We start from the raw sequence: 21,022 nt of genomic DNA, 5'->3' as shown, positions 1-21,022 counted from the left end.
TCCCACACCTTAGGTACTTATTGACACTGATTAGATCCCCTCTGAACCTTCTTTTCAGAAGACCCAGGTTGCTCAGCCTTTCCATGTAAGAGAGGTGCTCCAGGCCCTACTGTCAATATCTTTTTTTTTCTACTTTTTTCTTTTTTTTAATTCAGTTTTCTGACAAAAAAAAATAATGGAAGCAAACATTTGCTTGAAGGCTTGGTGTCACAATTGTGATGAACTACACGTTTCTGAGGCTGAGTTCTTGGCCTGGGGTCATCAGATCTTTCAATTGGTAATTAGTTGTTTTCACTTTAATTGTTTTTATGGCCTTACTACTACACTTTGTTTAAAAAACATGCAGGGAAGATTTTCCAGCAACGTCTGTCATGTTGCATTGAAGAGTTATCCCCATAAAATTCAGTCAGCCAGTAGCACTGAGGACATAAGCTCTGACAAAGTCCTTAAAATTATCACAGTATTTCCTTTTTTTAGAGTTAATGTATTTTTGCTTTTTCCATAGCTATGTCTCCTGGATGCTTCTCAATCAATCAACCAGCAACTTAGCACTTGTTTTACAATCTAAGTAAGTTCTTTCTAACAAAGAAAAAAATAATAATTCAGCCTTGATTCCATAATGTCATTATCAAATCTCCCACTCATTTTGATGTTATTAGGTATCCTGAATATTTCTTATTTATGTCCTGCAGAAGCTAATACACCAGACACTTGTTGGTGGCTTTAAAGTGAATTCAAGTAACTCTCATTCTGCTATGCAGGTTTTAACTTCCTTCTTCCCATGCTGAGCTTGCCCTACTTTTTACAAGGATACAATAAGAAGACTTCTCTGCCACAGATGTTTATAATATGCTCAGTAAATAATGGATTTCCACTGTTTACTCAAAGTAAAAAAAGACTGCAGAACTACCCGCTCTTCATGGCTGGCGTCAGCCTTCCCACACAGAGAGTCTCCCAGCTTCCGGGAAGAAGCCCGAGGCATCCTCCTCTCTCGTAAAATGTATCTGGCAGAAGCATTTTCAGAAAGCTCGGCAAAGAGAAACGTGCAAAGTAAAGCATTTCAGAGGGGGAGGAAGATTGAATAGGGGGTGAAAACAGAGTCCTGCAGGAAAATACTTCAATCTGTCTAGTGATGCTAGTTGATAAGGCACTTGGTGTCCACTAAATGGCCGCTCCCACACATAGAATTTATCTTGAGAAGTAGTAAACATTTATATGAAGTTAAAGACATGCTTTTAACGTTCTGCTCCAGGGATTCTGCTCTGTTTGCTTTGTACTGATGCATCAAAGAGATAGCCTATGTCAGAAAAAGTTTACAGTATAAAAGAATCAAAGAGACAAAGGGTGGTTTCATTGCTTTGAATTTATTTTCTTACAAATTCTGGGAAAGAAACTGCTGCACAGGAGTAGCTAGTCTGGAAACGGGGGTTCACCACTCTTTCTCTAGTTTTGTTGTCTTTTAAGTGCCTTCCATTTATCAATATGCACAAATTTTTGCAGCATGTTTTCTTAATGGAACTGATAGTTTGAGTTATACTGGTCAATCTGGAAAAAATTAGTTACAATTTCCATACTTGCTTTATAAAAACATTTGTATCTGAAAGCTAGTTTTTTATTTCTATTAACTACAACAACATGGCTGTAATGATACCAAGCATGGTTACCATTTAATTTCAAAAACTCTGGCTACAGGAGTAGAATTTGCAGCCTCGTCTGTGGCAGTGCAGCAAGCAGGGAGCTCACAGATGGAAAGACCAGACACACAGTACCAGAGCATGGGTGAGGAAATGTCATCACTTCTACTTTTGCAGTACTAGTAGTGATAGTAGTGATACTAGTGGTTTAAGTACTCATTTGAAAGATAGAGATGCATGCAAGGCTTTCAAGGCAGAGGGGAGCAGGGTCTGCTTCCACATCCTCAGAGAAGGTCCATGGCAAGAAAAGTTTGTGTCTCTCATTCAAGACTAGGCACTGTCAAGACATGAGACAGCTCACAAGGCTGGAACAAGTGGGAGAAGTATAACTGTCATACAGATATCTTGAGAGAGATCTCTATGTGTTTTTTTCAATGACTTTTTAATGTAAAATATACAAATATATTCTGTAAGAGTTTAAGTATCAAGCAAATGCGAACATGCTTCCTTTCATACTTGGGTAAGTTTCTTTCTAAGTCCTACCACAATCTTAGTCTCAGCTTTTCCCTCTTTTGGATATTACTGGCATCAGTGTGGTGATCTCACACATTCTTTCAATAATATCCCACTTATTAACACCATAAAGAAGTATTGCTTCCATTAATAAAATGGCCAATTGTCTATGCTCTCTCTTTTAAGCAATTTAGCAAGCAAGAAGACACAAGCAGTGACAGAACTATTGTGAGAGGCCATACATGAAACATTACATAAATTTGGCACCCCACCACTGAAAGAATGGAAGCCCATGTCTCAATCTTTTCCTAATCTCTTTTTAACATTAACTTATATGAAATACATATTCCTTTTTCAAGATTCAATTCACACAGCAATGGAAGTGTGCGAATGCCCTACAGCCACTTTGCAAGATGTCCCTCTTTAACAATGCATTTTTCTTCTGCCATAGCCTTTTTTCCAGAAAAAGCTTGCCTAAGCCTTTTTCTCTGCAACCAGCTGCAGTGTCTCAAGGAGAGGAAAGCAATCTCTGGAGTGACAGAGACCCATACTATTCAATGTCATAGTATTAGTAGATAGCATTTTAAGCCCATTAAGAAACTGATCAGAAATCAGTGCAAGTTAGTGTTGAATCCTGGCCTAGTATGCTTTCTTCTCCAGAAGAAAACTACTGAAGTCAGACAAATTCCACACTAATTAGAGTGCCTGAATTGTCCCAACAAGTTTATATTGCCACAGGAGCTCCCACAGCTTTCCTTGAAATAACAGCATCACCAAGAGCTGGAAAAGGAGAATCAGGAAAACTGCTCCTAGGTGAGTCTTTCCAGGGGAGCAGGATGAGTCATTGGGCCATTAGGTAGTTTTCACATGTCTCTTTGAAATAAACAGCACACAGGCAATTTGGGAATCCTTAATGCATATTTGACAGCACATTTGTGTGTGTCAGGGAGCTACGAAGATCCCTTACAGAGTTTAACTGGCGGTCTTGCAAAAGGCTATTGTAAATCATCTCACACTCAGATACAATCCCAGAAAGCCACAGATTGAGAAACACTGAAGAGTTGAGTTGGAGATATAATTTAGATTAATCAAGACACTATCTGATTATTAGAAGCAGCCACAATTTTGGGCTGTCTTATTCAGAAACATGCCACTGCAAAAATATGTTAAATTCAATTACATTTCAATAAAAAAATAAAAATAGACTCCTACATTTTCCAAATTGTCTTTGAAATGCTCAAAATCTTTTGGTTCCTCATTTATGTATGTTTTTGCTTTCTGTTGTGAAGTCAATGTATCTAAATGAATTGCTAAATTGAATTTCAAGAATCTTACCTCATGCTATAATGCAACATTCAAACATTACTGAAGGGAAACACTATTAGCAAAAACTGCAGAATTACAGAAAAAATCCTTTTCTCAATGAAATACTAAGCATTTCAGTGACTGGGTAAGTTTCAGTGTGTTGGCTTTTCATCCCAGAATGAAAACAAATGTCAAGTGAGTGTGGATTTGTATGAAATGAGAGTGTCATTCTGGACTGGCTCTTTAGTTTGCAGTTTCAAATGGCTCTTATACTGGGAATACATTGGGAGGTCAATGAGAGCATCCCTCTGTCAGAGTGTAACTAGTGAAGCCTCTGATTTTGAACACGTCAACATGGTCAGCTAACCAGCTGACAAGCAGAACAAGTAAACAGCTGCTTCCTGAAAGGAGAGAAAGGATTAAAGAAAATGGATGTAAGCAGTGTTGAAGCATCCTGAGTCAGCAAGTGAGGTAAGGAAGCTTGTGCCTGTTTGAGAGCCTCATCTGCCTGCAGAAGTGCTGATCTGACTTGTGCTGAGGTTTGGTTACTACTGCTGGGTGCACTTTGTAGCCACTCTGAACCCACAACGTTGCTGCTGACACAGGGCACTTTTAGATGTGAGTGGTAAGAAATGGGCAGCTGGAAGCACTGATTATGGCTCTTGACAGTGTTGTCTAAGTTGAACTGCTGCTGATACCATCACCTGCCAGCAGACCTGAGTGGTGTCTCAAGAGTTGCCACTGTCAGGTCTGCTGAGAAGAGTCTGCACAGGGAGTCCCCGGGAAATACCAATGAAAAAAGAAATGAGAAATTAAAATAACAAAGTAGAGTCTTTCCAGGAGCTAAACCAGAGTATCTGAGTGCACTGAGGGCTGCAGCTGAATTAACGTACAAGAAAAATGACCAAGTCATGATATATCTCTGCAGACTGCCTAGTGAACAATTGTCCTTGGGGTATTGCTGCCATCAGTGGAAAGTGCAAGACCACACTGGGGATGACCTGCAGGTCAAGGCAGGGAGCTGTGTGTTCTCTGCTCTCTTATGAAAGCTCACAGACTTCTTTCCAGCTCAGGTATTCTCAGAAATGTTCCATATGCCAGCTCACATGCACTTTGACTCCTTAATCCTAAAACCAACAGTTTTATTACTGTCTATCAAAAAAGAGCGGCTCACATGTGTACTTATTTATGTTGTTTTCCTCTCTCTTCCAAAACATTTCATACTCCAGATTTTGAAGGAAAAGGAAAAGACTTTTATCTCAGAGCCACTGCCTTATTTGCTTCATAGGCAAACTAAAATAACTCCTGAGCAGAGACACAGAACACACTTGTCCCATGTCTATCAAAATGTCCTATCTATTCTATCTATTTCCCTTCAGCTTACATATGTGGTGAAGGTTTAATCAAATTATCTTAATTCTGTTACTCACAGACTACAAGTACATGGAACTTCATATAATCTCTTACCTGAAAGAGAACTACAATGAAAGAGAGAGAGAGAGAAAGAAAAAGGATGGAAGGAAGGGAGGAAGGGAGGAAGGGAGGAAGGGAGGAAGGGAGGAAGGGAGGAAGGGAGAGGGAGAGGGAGAGGGAGAGGGAGAGGGAGAGGGAGAGGGAGAGGGAGAGGGAGAGGGAGAGGGAGAGGGAGAGGGAGAGGGAGAGGGAGAGGGAGAGGGAGAGGGAGAGGGAGAGGGAGAGGGAGAGGGAGAGGGAGAGGGAGAGGGAGAGGGAGAGGGAGAGGGAGAGGAGAGGGAGAGGAGAGGAGAGGAGAGGAGAGGAGAGGAGAGGAGAGGAGAGGAGAGGAGAGGAGAGGAGAGGAGAGGAGAGGAGAGGAGAGGAGAGGAGAGGAGAGGAGAGGAGAGGAGAGGAGAGGAGAGGAGAGGAGAGGAGAGGAGAGGAGAGGAGAGGAGAGGAGAGGAGAGGAGAGGAGAGGAGAGGAGAGGAGAGGAGAGGAGAGGAGAGGAGAGGAGAGGAGAGGAGAGGAGAGGAGAGGAGAGGAGAGGAGAGGAGAGGAGAGGAGAGGGAGAGGAGAGGAATAAAAAAACTGATAAATATTTTTCTTCTTTTCTTTTTGCTTAACATTATTTTAATTACAAATTGTTGGACTCTTTCTTCTTGTGGCACAGAAAAGCTTTCTCAAGAAGTCCTGCTGCTATGGTAGCAGAAGTTTCCTAGAAAAACACAGACAGTGCTGTATCACACACACAGTCACGGGATGCCGAGGTTAGCAGAGCCCTCTGGGTTCCTCTGACTTTATCCCTGACCAAGCAGGGTGCCTAGGACAATGTCCAGGCAGCTTTTGAAGTTCTTCAAAAAAGAGATTCCACAGCCTCTCTGGGTAACTTGTACCAGTGCTCCATCACTTGCATAGACAATGTAGTTCCCCCTCCCCTGCTCTTGAGTCACTGAGTAGACTTTTTCTTTTCACAGTAAATATTCAAGGGAAAAATCTTTTCTGACCTCACACTCACAGTAATTCTTTTCCTCAAGAATGGATGTGGAGAAGGAATCTTACTGTTTGTAATAAAGGTCATAAAAAAACAATTTGCTTTGATACCACTTCTACTGAGGCTGTGAAACATGAGTTACAGAAAATACTACACTACAGCCTGTGTCCATGAGGCTCAGAAGAATGAGATAAGACCAGCTTTCTGAGATTTTTGCAACATCTTTAAATTAACTGAAAGATCCAGTATTTGTCTGCGTGAAAGGGGCTGTGAAGGAAACCAAAAACTGTGGTGGGAGGAAGGAGGTTGAAAGATTGCTGAAGGGCTTCAGACAATGGTCTGTGGCCTAGTTTTCTTCTCTGGATTGCAGTGGTTACTTGTACAGACACTTTACTGTTGGCCTGAATGTGGTCATAGTAGGATGATACTCAGAATATTTCAAAGTTATCCTTGCACAGTGTCTCCCTACGGAGTTTTCCAAAGAACCCATGAGATGAACATATCACCCAAGATCTGTGGAAGTTCTACAAGTGGGGAATTCAGGCAGGCACAGGGTGTCAGAAACATTAGGTACATGCCACTATAAATGACCTCCTGACTTCCCTGCTCTATGCTTTTACCTTTATGCAAGTCACCTTCCTCTCATTCCTGTAGTCCCAACTCATTTCTCTGCATTCTATTTTTCAGATGCTCTGCTGAAAACAACTCAGAAGTAGGTACAGAAGGTTATATTGAAGCGAGAAGCAAACTTCTCCCAGAGCAGGTAAAGCATTGGCACCTGACATTTCAGGTGCTCTTAGCCCTGTCTGACTACTGTTTGCCACCTAAATGAGATGACACCTGCCTATGTAACAGCTTTTCCTCACCGTGCAGTTTACCTGGGCTGTGCCTGGCTGACTTTGCTGTGCAGGGTGCAGTAAGCCTGGTTTTGCCAAGAGCCTTGCAGAAAGGCTCTTGCTCGATGTTGTCCCTGGATCTGTTCCCTGGCTGCATAGACTGGTGGGATTTTCTCAGAAAAACCACCAATCCCCAGGCACTATCCCACTTAAAACCCTGCAGAGGACATGTGTTGGAGCACGGGGAAATAGCACTGGACCCTTGACAGTACTTGGGGATTTTCACTTGAGTTGTAGGAATGCAAAGTAACACTTGGAAAATCCAGTCAGGTTGCCAGGTCAGGTCTCTTCTATCTCTTTAGTATTTATAACAGTAATGTGAACCATCATGGGGCTCATTTATATATGACTTTCAGAAGGCAGTTTGCAACTCAGCTCTGCCATAGATGTCCATAGTTGGCTTTATAAGACATTATTCTAAAGATCTTCGTTTCTCTCAGCATGAGGCAAACCATTATGAAACAGATTATTTCTGTGCAGAGAACTAGAAAGCACTGTGTTTTGAGCCAGTTCTGTAAACTAATTGGATCTGTTTTGTGTGTCATTACCTTAATAGGTAACATTTCATTTTTCAAATTTGGAGACAGGAAAGGAAAAAAAGGAAGGGAGAAAATGAGTTGCCTCTGTAATTTACCTCCCCTGACAAAGCTAGATGTGTCTAATTATTTATCAGCAAATGAAAGAAGTCTAAAGGAATGAGGTAAAGACTTTATCATCTTGGCTGGCTAGCACATCCAATCACATCTTTCACTATATAAAAGTGGAAAAACAAGCTCAGGTCCAATCTGAACAGTAAGCCCAGAGGCAATCTGGTTTATGCAGGCTGTTGGAAGTATGCTTTTAAGGTTGCACCCAGCAGCTCCTCTGCAAGGCATGGGTGCCCAGCCCTGCCCTCACCCTAAGGCAACAGGGAGACCAAAGCACAGATATTCCACTTTGCTTGCTATAATCATAAGTATATAAATATAGGATCACATGCAAAGCAAGCACCTCTGCAGATGAAGATTAAGTGATAAGTATGAGAGAAAGAATATCAGCAAGCTATTAGGCAGCCCGTGGAAGACAAATGGACTCAGTACTCCAGCTGCATACCTACTGGTGCTTGCTTGTGGAACACTGGCACAGCATTAGCTGACTCTGCACATTCCATCCAATACATGTTTTCAGCACTGACAACTGACAGCCTGCAACCCTTGGGGTTTCTAAATAACCACTTACAACTTCACTTACTCTTTAATGAACATTCATCTTCCATGCCTGGACATTTCTTTGGTTACTCACCCATAACCTCATTTCAGTGCTTCTTTCCATGCTCTATCTATCTTGTTCTGGAGAGGTGTCATGGTTAACAAACTACAGTGTGTCTACTGCAAGTCAGAATTATATTAGTAGGTTATGGTGGGCAGTGATGGTTTTCATGTAGAAAGAGACAGCATATAACTAATATTATATAACTACATCCAATTTTAAATCCATTGACAGCAAAAAAAAAAAAAGAAAAAACACAAAAATCAACCTTTATATTGAGTACATTTTGAGTTAAATTTATGGCTGGCATTATGTGAGTAGTAATAAAAGGTACAAGATGATTTATTTGCTCACTGACTCTTCTGCACAGAAGCTAGCCACGGAATCTACTTGTAAGTATTGAAAACATTGCTTCCCACCACCTTTCATTTTCCAAAGAGGATAAAGAGGAGCATGTAGTCATTGCTTGCATCTCCTGCTGATCCAGCCAAAAGAAATGAAGAATAGCAAGGAGACACTATTAAATTTGGCTTAGATGCATGAAACACAAGCCAGACAGTGAAGGTATGATGCAGGCACATTCAAGCTCATACCCTTTGCACCAGATCCAGAACCAGATATGCCAGGTCTTTCACTATGCAGAAAACAAGCTGAAAAGTCATTTCAGCCAAGTGCTGGCACAGAGCGTACTCTAACTAATAAATTCTACTAGACTGGGATGCATAATGCATGGAACTTACTGGATTGGATCTCTTCAGTATACTGAATTTCAGAGCATGAGTAAGTCCTGAGTAGACTGAACTAAGAAATATTGTCTCAAGGCTACATTCAAGCTTCTAATGTTTGTCTAGACAGCACCATTGGTTAATATCTAATCCAGTGTTTTTGCAAAAGAGCATTATTTCAGAATGACTTTTTTTTTTTAATGATTAAACACATTAAAAGAAAACAGCATACAAATACATCTGGATCTTATCATTTCAGTGTATATAAGCTTGCAGTTTTTGTGAAGTAAATGTACATGTCTGCTACTCAACACTCATACCACTATGGCTTGGAGCAGAATTTGTCTCTAAATTAGACTGGAACTCTTTAGGGTATGGCTATGTTGTAACTAGTTCTGCTGACTTTAGAGTTGTCCTTATGCTTCATTATTCCTAAAGGCTTCCTCAGAAGTTTTCAGCTCAGTTTTCATATGAGGGAAAGACAGGAGGTTTTAGGCACCCCACTGAAAAGTTCAAAATAAGTGAATTCTCAAGTGAAACACATATACACACACATGCACTCCAACACCACCAACAGAAAAAACCCACAACCATTCAGCATGGCTATTCTTTATTATCATGTGATTTTAGATCATATAACTTGGTGGGTGCTGTGGATGAGGTTTCAGTTCTTGGTTTGGCACTGGTGTGCTCTGCGTTCCTCTTTGCCCAGCATTAATCACATATTCAGATGTAGTAATAAGCAAAAAGAAAAAAAGTAAATAAGTAAAAATCAACACAGAAGCATTTGCGAAAACAATAGCATAGCAACCCCTCTCCTTAATGGTGTTCTTCTATTCTAGCACACCTGAATAGCAGATGTTATTACAGGAAGCTTATTTAACGATCTGCAATGAAGCAAGGTGGTGAAAGGCCAGTCCTGTGATGCACAGAGAGAGTAGGTTTGTAATAAATTGCTTCCTAAAAGAAATGAGAGACTGGCTGATTGAAGAGCAGGGTTTATCTCAGGAAAACTGCCATCCTTCCTCTCAGTCATACACAAGACACGCCAGGCTAAATAGCCGAAATGAAAGAGCTGTTTGTCCGTAGCTTCTCAAGGCAGTCCTCTCCAGCTTGTGATATGCTGATAACAGCTGCAGTGAAGTCTTGCCATGCTATCATACCACTTTTTCTGGGTTCATGTAGCACAGCAGTTTTGAGCATGCTTGAGCTGACAGTGTTCTTGATGACTAAATTTGTCATTTGAAAGAACAGAGTGTAGAGTATCTATCTATCTACTGAGTCTTTAGAGATCTCAGTAGGATTTTGTTTTCCTCTTGCAGAACATCATTTTTGGCTAAGGGCTTATTCTAGGCTATGTTCATTAATAGTGATAATTTACATTCAGTTCTTGTGGCTACATTTTTTCCTATAATGAGCCAAACCAAAATACTTTTGGAAAATTTGGATTTAAATCTGCGTATTCCATTTTTTGCTTCACTTTAGTTTGTTTCCTTTCTAACCACTGAAGTGTCTGTTTGTTTTCCTGCCTTAAAATGCAGAAGCAATAAGTAAACTTATTGTTCCTAGATGCCCCTTAAAATCTCCAAATGGCACAAACTTATACAATAGCAGATGTCTCATAAATGCAACTAGAAGGCAAGCATCTCTCCTGCACTACTCCACTATTACGCTAGTGCATGCCTGTTTGTGCAGTGGATTCTATGCAGTAGAAAACTGAAGCAGTATGGTGAGTGAGTCAGGGCCAGTGGTTTGATTCATTTGCAAATATGAAATCCTTAGGTATTGTTTCACAAGTTCCTGCTGTGTTTATGAGGGAAAATATTTTCCATGCAACATTTAATATGGTATCCCTGCACCAAAGAAATGTCTGTTAATTTCAACATAACCTCTGAAATAACAAGGCTCTGGATAAAAACCAAAGGCTGAATAAAATTAACATCGTTTCTTTCTTGAAATATCTTTCCTTAGTCACATATATCTTCGTTACATACACATAAATTCCAATATTTTACTAATAATGGAAAATGTTGCAACTTTACCTGGGTCATTGAAGTAAAATATCTATAAAAAGGAACCCAGGAAAGTGCTGCTGTTGCTGAATTTACCTTTTCACAGCTTTATCAGACGTGTCTATTGAATTACTAGCACATTCCCTTTCCTTGTCTGTCTGCTATTTGCTATCATCTTTCACTATTTCTTTACTTTCCTTCCTTATTTCTCCACTGCCTCTTTTTTCTCCTTTGGGATCACATCTCTGTGGTTTTAGTCGTATTTTGCATTTTCCATTGCAGTATCACCTGGTCTCCCATCAAACCAAATGCAGAGCCGATGCTAGAGTTATCCTGCTCTCTGTTGGTGAGACCTCTCTTCTCCCTGTCACCAACCATGGCTTCTCTCCAACCTTCCATTCTTCAGTCCTTATATCTGATACCCTTTACACCTGCATCACATTCATCACTTTCATGTCTATGTTGAATTATTTCTTGAGAGCCAGCTTCATTTCAGCTGTGATCTGGAACCTTTGAACTCACTGTGACCTGTTCCCTTCTGCTGCTGGCTGTGCTGAACACCTAGACCCACCTGATAGTCTTTCTGCTGTTCATTTCTTCACTCCCCAGTCTGTAATAATCAGCTTCTCCTCTTACATTTCTACCATCTTCAATTTTTCCCTCTCCCCCTTCCATCTTACTCTTTATCTTCCCTTCTTACAGTTCTGTCACTCATTGCCTACCCAAGTCATTCCTCTTTGATGTGTATTTGCTTGGAAACAAGATCTTTTATTATTTTCTTCATAGTAAACTTTGCATCAGGGAGTTAGTACTAGGAAATTCTCTGTAAACAATCATGAGAAACTGTTCTTCAGATTCCCACTTAAATGTTTTTGGCATAAGTTGTGGCAATGGCTAAGCCATTGGTATGCTGGGATGACTTATGTGGCCTCTCCCATCCAGAAAAGAGGAAAAAAACAACAAAAAAACAACCAAGAAATGAGTTGAGTTGTAACAGTCTCTTTGTTCAGCCTTCTAGGTGATAGCCAGCAAACCAGGAGAATTGCTGCAGCACAGACTCAGTCTGTTCTTTTTCCATCTCAAGGATTTCCACAGACAGGTAGTGCAGAATAGATTGACCATATAGTTGTAGCTGAAACAAGCAGGACAAGGAGGGTGTGGGAGGGACAGTATTTGGTGCAGCTTTCTCTGCTTTAATTTAACACGAGGGCAAGTAACCTGCAGTGTCGACATAACCTTAGCTGCATTCTGAGGATGTAAAAGGACTTGTTTTTGATGTAATCAAACCTCAGAATCCTTCATTTTTTATTGCCAAAATAACTCCAATGAACACGTGAATGAAACTTCAACTGCCCTGGGTTTAGACAGATAATGGCTGTACGAGTATTACAGAGCCTCAGGCAGGCTTCCACAGCATTTGCAACCATCAGGAGAGATGGAGGATCAGAAACTGAGTTTTTGTTGGTTTTTTTCTGAGATATTTACATTTTTTCTCTGCACTTTGGAGTGGAAAAGTATCTAATGTTAACAATTGCCCTTTATACACTTCTGGTAGCCTAAATTGAAACTGCTTTCCCTGCTTCCCTTCTACTTTGTCTGCTTTTAGGCAAATGCAGATCTCGAGGTAGAAATGAAAGGACTTCAGAGTCCCCCATTTCTTTTAGGAAAGGATGGGGGGATACAGGTTTCTGCACCATCTGACACTGTAAGATTCTGTGGTGGCGGTGCCCAGTTGTTTGACTCAGGACTAGGCTAACCTATTGTTCATAAATTCTGCAAATAAATCCCCTTAGCTTTTACCGTTTCAAAGAGAAAATGTATAAATCTCACTCTTGAGATTATGTTTAGTAAAAGTATTTATAAATAAAAATTTCAGAAAGAGAGACAGCGAGAGAAAAGAGTAATATATAAAATGAGTAATATATATTAAAAATAAAATAAGAGAAATATAAAAGTAATATATAAAGAGAGACAAAAGCTCAATATTCAACACATAAGAAGTTATAGATGGCAAAAGAAATGGAGCTGGACTTTTAATGTCCGCCTCTGAAACTGTGTTCACATCAGTGATGCTAGAACAACATAGACCTACAGAGACACTTCCAAATCAATCCCTCAGAAGGGAATTCTAGAGTTCACCATGTAACCTCATACTAGTGTTATCAAAGACCCTGCTGAAGCCTGTAGAAACGTCTCACAGCTGAAATTAAATTCATCTCCTGTAATATAATGTATCAGAAAGTTAGTCAGTTAGCCTAGGATCCCCTTAGAGTCAGGCAGTGATGTTCTTCTGGTGAGCGATTCATGCCCTGTTAGAATGTGCTGAGAGTCTTTTTTCCATCTGGGGTTGTGATAAGATGTTCTTTTATCTTCTGTGACTACAGGCTGTAAACTATTCCTGAGGTGGAATAAACATCACCATGAACTGTTAGAATAGAAAAAAAGTCCTTGAGCTGCTCTTCTGCCCAATTTTGCAGCTGTGGTGAGTTCTAACAAACTATTTAGTATTATTAAAGGGGATACTGGCAGCAATTCATTTTGCCTATTAAGCCTCAGCAAAAGAACAGCTTCCAGCAAAAAACATTTTGAACATTTGAAAACAATGCTGAGACTTCGTCCAGGAAAGCTGGGAACTAAGGCAGATCACAGATCGATCTTATCCTTTTTTCTAGGAGAAGTCTAACTAACTAGTCAAACTAGATCGTAATTTTGGAGAAGTCAATGCCTCAGCATCCTGCCTGTTGAAATCTGTTTGCCTCTCCTGCACTTTTTCTGTGTCAATAAAGGACTGACCTTCTTGACCATCAATCACTGATTTCCTAAAACTGCATTTACTCCATATGTCAGGCAAAATGGAGCTCCACAGCTCAGCTGCATTCAACTTCACAATCAAATTTGGAGCACCACACAATGTGGTGTCTTACAATCTAGCTGTTCATCTGTTCTAAAAAAATTCTGGTTTATTATTGAATATAGACCTGGTTGAAGGCTTCTGTATTTGGAATTTTGATTCACTATTCTCTTGTGACCAGTCCCAAATACAAAACACGTGAAATACATGCACACATGCATTCAGGCATACAGAATCTAACAGCATCCTTAGGGCTGCAAACTCCTATGTTCCAGAAACAGCAAATTTCAGTATTGCTGTTTTCTGTCTTTTCTTATTTCAGCTATCCTGGCAAAGACTTTTGGATAATCTTCAGATTACACTGGACCTGGCTTCGCTCAGAAACTGAAATATGTGATGCTCTCTTGATGAGCAGATACATTACATTCAATTTATTTAGCAGCTTTTGTCCTGCATGTGTCAAACCTCTTTCCAATGTCAGTATTATTTATTAGCTCATGAGCTTTCCTCTGCAAGTCATCACCAAGAGATTTGAAGGCCTATTCTCATACTGGGAGATAAAGTGCTGGGGAAGTCAGAAGAATCCTGAACATTCATGGTTGAGTGCCCAGTAACAGGTGTCTAGAACACGCATTCAAAGAACGTCCACAGGAAATGTTTAGTAAAGGTGATCTCCCCAGCATTACTGAGCCCACTGGAACTGGAGTCAACTCTGTAATTTTAATACAGTGCTCTCCAGACATATATGGAGTTCATTAGAAGTCTAATTGGATCTAGGGGTCTTCTTATTGACCACATCTTTGGAAAGACACCTCTGGATAAAAATGAGCTAAGAAAATATGCACAAGCTTTACAAAACAAAGCAACAAGTAACTGACTTTTATTACATATAATACCCTTGATTTTTGTATTTAAGCATCCCAAGCCACTACTTCTCTCCATTATTACATCTTCATGTCTCAGCCTTTTCACTCAAAATTTTGAGTGCTTCTGAAAACTCAGACCACTCAGCTTTACTGATACTGGGGAGCACAGACATGTGGTATGATGCTACCCCAGCTATGAATAGTTAACACTGTTATAGTTCAAGACATCTGCCAGAAATGCAACCTGTGAGGGCAGGGTGCCTTGGGACAGAAAGTTCTTGGCAGGAGCTAAACCTTAATGAGCTTAAAATGCATTGAGGAGTTTGGCAAATACAAAGCCAGGTCACAGAATAGGTAGTAGCAGAAATTTTCCGATGTGTAGTGGTTATAAGACAATTATTTACATTATCTGAATGGTTCTAATTACAGGACAGTTCAGATCAGTTTCTTTTTTTCCCAAGGAGTAATCAGTCACTCTGTGAATTTGCATATTTTCCATTGCTGTATGGAAGCAAATCAGCTGTACTTATCAGAAGATTGACCTGGCAGTCTCTGTTCTTAGAAGATTATATTTTGAGTTTCATCATGACATTATCTATTATATTAGCAAATGTTCTGCTCCATAGTGCTAGAGCAAGTAAACTCTGGGGCTCCCATTTATAATGCAAGAAGTTTTGAGACAGACGGTAAAAAGGGACCGTGTTACAACTATTACATATGGTAGCTAAGATACATTTCAGTCTCTTACAAATATATTAATAGTCTAGCCTGTCAGTAGGGTAAAATGACTTATTAATCTATTCATAGTGAAAGCACAGTAATCGCATATACTTCATACTTCCATATGATAGACAGACTGCCCCATGATGTATGGATACTGCTTTTAGTTACGCTGTTTTACTAAATTAAATAGAATTAAATTAGTTTACAATAAATTTGTATTGACTACTCTTGTAGATTCCACTAGAAATCTATAAAAAGCAGTTTTCTTTTTCAAATGAATTTGTAAAGTTTTAAAGGTTTGCTTTACTCACATTTTCCATTGGTTTTTGTTTGAATTCCGACTATCAGAGTAATGATTGCTTCTGTTGAGAAAATATGAAAACGGACATAAATCACAGTGAAATTAAACTGTGGTAGACATTTAAGTAAATAAGTAGTCTTTTTTCAGAATGATTTAGAATTGACATTTATCAAAATGGAAAATAGGAAAATGACTACAGGCATTATTCAAGTGCTATCTAACCTGCTTCGATAGGTTAGCCATGAGCCTATGTCTACTTGTATGTGAAGTGAAATATGAACTAGACAAAGTAGAACACTGGATTTTTTAAATCTACTTTTATTAATATTGAAGTTTAAATCTCTGATTACTTGGAATAAGCAAGATGAATGTTTTTATACGTAAGGAGAAAAACAGTAAATGAATGGCAGATTTATCTTTGGATATTCTTGCCTATGAAGCAGGTCAGAATCTGCTATCTTATATCATATATCAGAATATATGTATAGAGACACATATACTTGCATAAAGTGTCTTCGATAAAAACTGCAAGGCGAGCTTAGGTAGAATAATTTCCATTGCTTTAAATAAGGAAAAATAAAAAATGTAAGTACTCTATCTTGGTGTCTTTGCCTTTGCTTTTTCATGGAATTAAACTAATCAGTTGGGTTTTTGGTTTGATTATTTTTTTCCCTTGTCATCTTAAAGCTCCTTTTACTTAGAAGGCAGGATGTATTTTCATAATAGTCTCTTCAGTCTAAAAATTAGGATGAAATGTTGATTCTCAGATAGAAAAAAATGTGACCAGATTCTCTTCTACTGTAAGTCTCCACCTCAGCTGATGGCTTCTGACACCTTGGAGCATTCCCAAGCAAAGGGACAGGATTGAGGAGAGGCTGGATTGCACACACTGTCTGAGAAAAGGATATCTTCTTCACAGGGGAAAGTAGCAGTGAACTACTGCCCTACAAATGATTCACATGTTCACTCTACCTCCTAATATACAGTTTGCACAAGGGAATAGGATAGAGAGCTGGCCTGGAGCAAAAGTCACTTCTCCATACCAGTTCTGCAGGATTCTACATACCAGGTTCAGCTGATCCTGCTGGAATTCCTTGCTGAGCCAAGTTTCAGCTCCTTCAAACCATCTGCGCACTGTGAAGACCCTGGCTCCTTGCCTGTCTGCTACACTGCCTCCCAAAGTACTCATAAACCACGCGGGAGTGAGCTCTGAATTAGTTCATATGTGTACTGGTAAATTAATCTGTAGAAGTTATTCCTTGTTTTTTGAAATATAACCATACTTAATTTATAACCGAGCGATAATACACAAGAAGTACCTCGCAGACCTTTGGGGTTAAAATGGAAATGAATGACTTTGAAAAGATGTTCTTTAGAGGGGGAAAGGCAATCCAGTAATTAATGCAATACCACAGGTGAACAAACTTCAGAGTAAAAACAGCCTGACAACAACAACTAATTATTTACACTGATGCTCTTATTGTTAGTCTATTTCTTTAAATTTGCATTATGTACCAAGTTTCCAAACAGGAGAACAACTGTTTACTGTAGGTGTCCATTTATGAATCATCAGCAGTGAGTGAAAATGTACACTCATTGCAATCCTTAAATAATTAATAATAGGGACATACATGTTTAAGTGTTTTGCATATCATACCTTCTGTTCTTGTTTAACAGAAACATTTCAAAGCTTGTGAATGCTGTGCAAAGAGTATTTTCTCCTCATTAAAATAAAAATGTGCTTAGTGCTTAGTGAAATATGAACTTTTACTGAAAATATCAAGAGGGCACAGAGCTCTCAAGATATTTGGTTTTCTGCTAAACCATTTCAGCTGGTTGATCCATGCTAACAAACACTTTGAAGTGTTGTGAAAGCTCAAAGTTAAAGAGCAAAGTGTGTTTGTGAAAGCAGTTCCAGTGAAAGCAGTTACACTTAACATAATTTAAATAATTATTCTTCACATCTTGTCAGTGACTGAAATAAAAGAGGGATATTTTTTTGTCCTCTTTAAACAATGTGAAAAATATAATAATAATAAAACTATGAATAATCCAACCAAGATCAATAAAAATTCTAGTGGATCCTCCTTGTTCCACTTCTGAAGTTGTTTTCAGCTGTCCCAGAACTACACCTGGAAAGTGAACACAAGTGCAGTCTCCTGAAAAAAACTTGTTTTGCTGAAGTTGGTATGAAAGTGCTGGGCAAGACTTCAAACCCAGGCATCAGCTGAGGATTATGTAAGGTTGATTCTTTTCATTGTTTCTGCTGATCTTTAAGCTGTAAATATAGAGTGATTGTGACTTGATTACACAATGTTTTGATGATGAAAATGGTCATATTGATTAGATCAGCTGTTTTCCATAATGGAAGTGTATATGTGTTCACAATTCCATGCAGGTATGGAGTGCAATGCACTTACTTTTCCTTTTTCTGTCGGAAAAAAAATGCTCTCAATACTCGCTTGCTGTGGAGATTTTTTAATGTACAAATATAAAGTTGAGGACTGTATGGAGACTGCATTTTGGAAGAAACATGGAAAGTTGTCTATTTTCCTCTGGATTTTTGATTTGTAGGTGTATGACATTTTAATATATATATTTATATATATTTAATTTTCTGTCTTCTCACAAACATACATTAGGATGTCTTATTTTCCTCCTAATAGCTGAACCAGATTGTCTTGAATTAACAAACTCTGGCCAAGAAAGCACAGATGTAGTTAAGGAATTGTAAGGAACTGACACTACAAGCAATGGATCTATCATAGAATCATGGAATGGCTTGGATTGGAAAGGACCTCAAAGATCATCTAGTTCCAATCCCATGCCATGGACAGAGTTGCCACTCACTAGACCAGACTGCCCAGGAACTCATCCAGCTTGGTCTTGAACACCTCTAGGGTTGGACATACACATTTTCTCTGGGCAGCCTGTTCCAGCACCTCACTACCCTCTGAGTAAAACTTTTTCTCCTAATATCTAATCTAAATCTATTCTCTTTTAGTTTAAAATAATTCCCCCTTGTTCTATCACTATCTGCACATGCAAAATATTAGTCTCCCTCCTTTTATACACTCCCTTCAAGATGTGGAAGGGTACAATGAGGTCTCCCTAGAGAATTCTCCAAGCTAAACAAGCCCAGCTCCCTCAACCTTTCTTCATAGGAGAGGTGCTCCAGCACTGTGATCATCTTTGTGGCCCCCCTCTGGATCTGCACCAAACACTCTGCATCCTTTTTGTGCTGGGGGCCTCAAGCCTGGGTGCACTACTGCAAAGGGTGCCTCACAAGACAATCACTTCCCATTCTAGTTGGCCATTCCTCTTTTGATGTAGCCCAGGATGCAGTTGGCCTTCCAGGCTCCAAGTATGCATTACTGGCTTATGTACAGTTTTTTATCCAGCAGGATCCCAAGTCCTTCTCCATAGGGCTGCTCTTCCAGTATGTACACATATCTCAGATTTCCTTGATCAAGTGCAACACCTTGCGCTTGACCTTACTGAACCTCACTTGGTTCATGTGGCACCCACTTTTCAAGCCTGTTCAGGTCCCTTTGAATGGCATCCCCTCTTGCTGTTTTATCTACTGCACTACTCAGCTTGGTGTCATCAGCAGAGTTGTTGAGGGTAAAATCAAACATACCATCTATATCACTGATAAAGATCTGAGTTCCTGCTCTTATTGGCAAGTTTTCCATCACTATAAATCACCGTAATCCATGGAGTTATATATTTGTACACGGTGGAAGTAAAGAACATCATTTGATACCTTGTACCAAAACATCTGCGACAGTAACAGACAGATTAGACATTGTACAGAATGCTACACTGAGGCAGTAGCAATGTAGCTCAAGATGAGTGGATGCTTTTAGGGCTGCCATCTTCACTGCCTCATTAAATCTGCACTACTGCCTTAGGCTGATTTTTATTCATGATACTCATGGTGCCTCTTCTTTCTTTATGGCCTATCTTCAACTGTGATGATCTTAGATCTTTCTCTTGTCTCCCAGTATTTACAAAATATGTACCTCAGCTTAGACAGCTTCAAATTAGAAAGCAATCACAATGTTAGTGAGTTTAGGCAAAGTGCACACAGCAGGCATGTAAGCTTGTGTTTCTCTAAGAAGACCAGCTAAGACCAAAAAATCCCAAGTGATTCTGGCTTCTTACAATAGATTTTCTTTCTCTCTCTCTATTTTTTTTTTAATATATATTTCTTTAATTAAATTTCTGACTAATTGTATTTTCTGCTAAGTTGAAACAGTGCAATCACTTGATTATAAAATATTTCTTTTGAGAGATACTTCACCCAGTAAAATTGGATGTTTCAGAATCAGAAGTGGAAATTCTTAGAAAATATAATTACGAATATGCTCTGATTTTTTAACATATTTTTATTTTTTTTTTATTTTTCATGGTAATTCAAACCTTCAGCTTCAGCTGAAGCATTCAAATGCAAACTGCCTGTTTGTTGAAAACATTTACTCATTTAGATCCAATTTCACAAATAGTTTCCATTGTCCCTGAGTGTACTTCTTGGCAAAGTCCTTCTGTACAGCTCTGTTGGCCCCAGTCTTTAAATGTTTTTGCTCTAAAATCCAATATACATGAGAGTGCATCACAAATGGAATCTGCAGGCAAACAAGGAACAAAATAGCATAGAGACATGGAGGAGGTGGGAGTTCTTGAACTAATTTCCTTATAGATTTATTCATACAGGAAAATTTTGGAAGGGTGCTTCTTACATGCCCTCTAGTCAGGCAGTGAGTGATTTCTGTGGGGACTGAGACAGGCCTTTCCTCCCAGGTTCTGCAACTGGCATTCTGTCCAGAAGTGAATGGCACTGAGAAACCAAGTTGTGCTTCCTTGCTGACACTGTAGAGACTCCAGTTTTTTCTCTTCAGACTTCCTGCTGGAGTTGAGGGAGCTCAGTATTGCCAGCTGGAAGCTTCTTGATGACTCTCTTTGGTCCCATATAGCTGATGCAGTAGGACACAAGGAAGACTTAGCCTTGCAAGAGCTGGGGATGAGGAATAGAAAGTGCTGATGTGCTCCACAACTTCCTCAGTACTTTCCTGCAGTTCTATGGCCTTTCTTCAGTGCATGAAGTTGTACGGGGGAACAACAGTCACGCCAGAGCTAAAGCTTCTTTGAAATTTTTAACTTGTAGGGAAAAAGGTGTTCTTGAGGGAAGAAAGATATACACCAAATGCCCCATCTGTCATTACAGCAGTGTAAATTTTAGTTCTTTCAATCACTGTTGGGCAAAAGGCCACACTTGCATGGATAGTTCAACAGCCTCTTTAGGATCCTGCCAAACACACACACAAAAAGATCAGCTGAAGTGTTCAGTGTTCTTGTAACCATTGTCTGGCAAAGCACCCTTTATTTCATTTAAAATTACAGTGTAGGACGGGGAAGAAAAAAAAATTGGTAAAAAGAAACCCTAACCTATTTAGCAATGAGCAAAGTTTGTTTTTCTAACCGAACAACCTAGACAGTTT

The sequence above is a fragment of the Cyrtonyx montezumae genome, unplaced genomic scaffold, assembly GCF_038088225.1.
Source record: "Cyrtonyx montezumae isolate F1298 unplaced genomic scaffold, pur_monq_1.0 scaffold_0, whole genome shotgun sequence".
Classification (NCBI taxonomy): domain Eukaryota; kingdom Metazoa; phylum Chordata; class Aves; order Galliformes; family Odontophoridae; genus Cyrtonyx; species Cyrtonyx montezumae.
The sequence above is the reverse complement of the archived record's forward strand: the minus strand, read 5'-3'. Positions refer to the sequence as shown.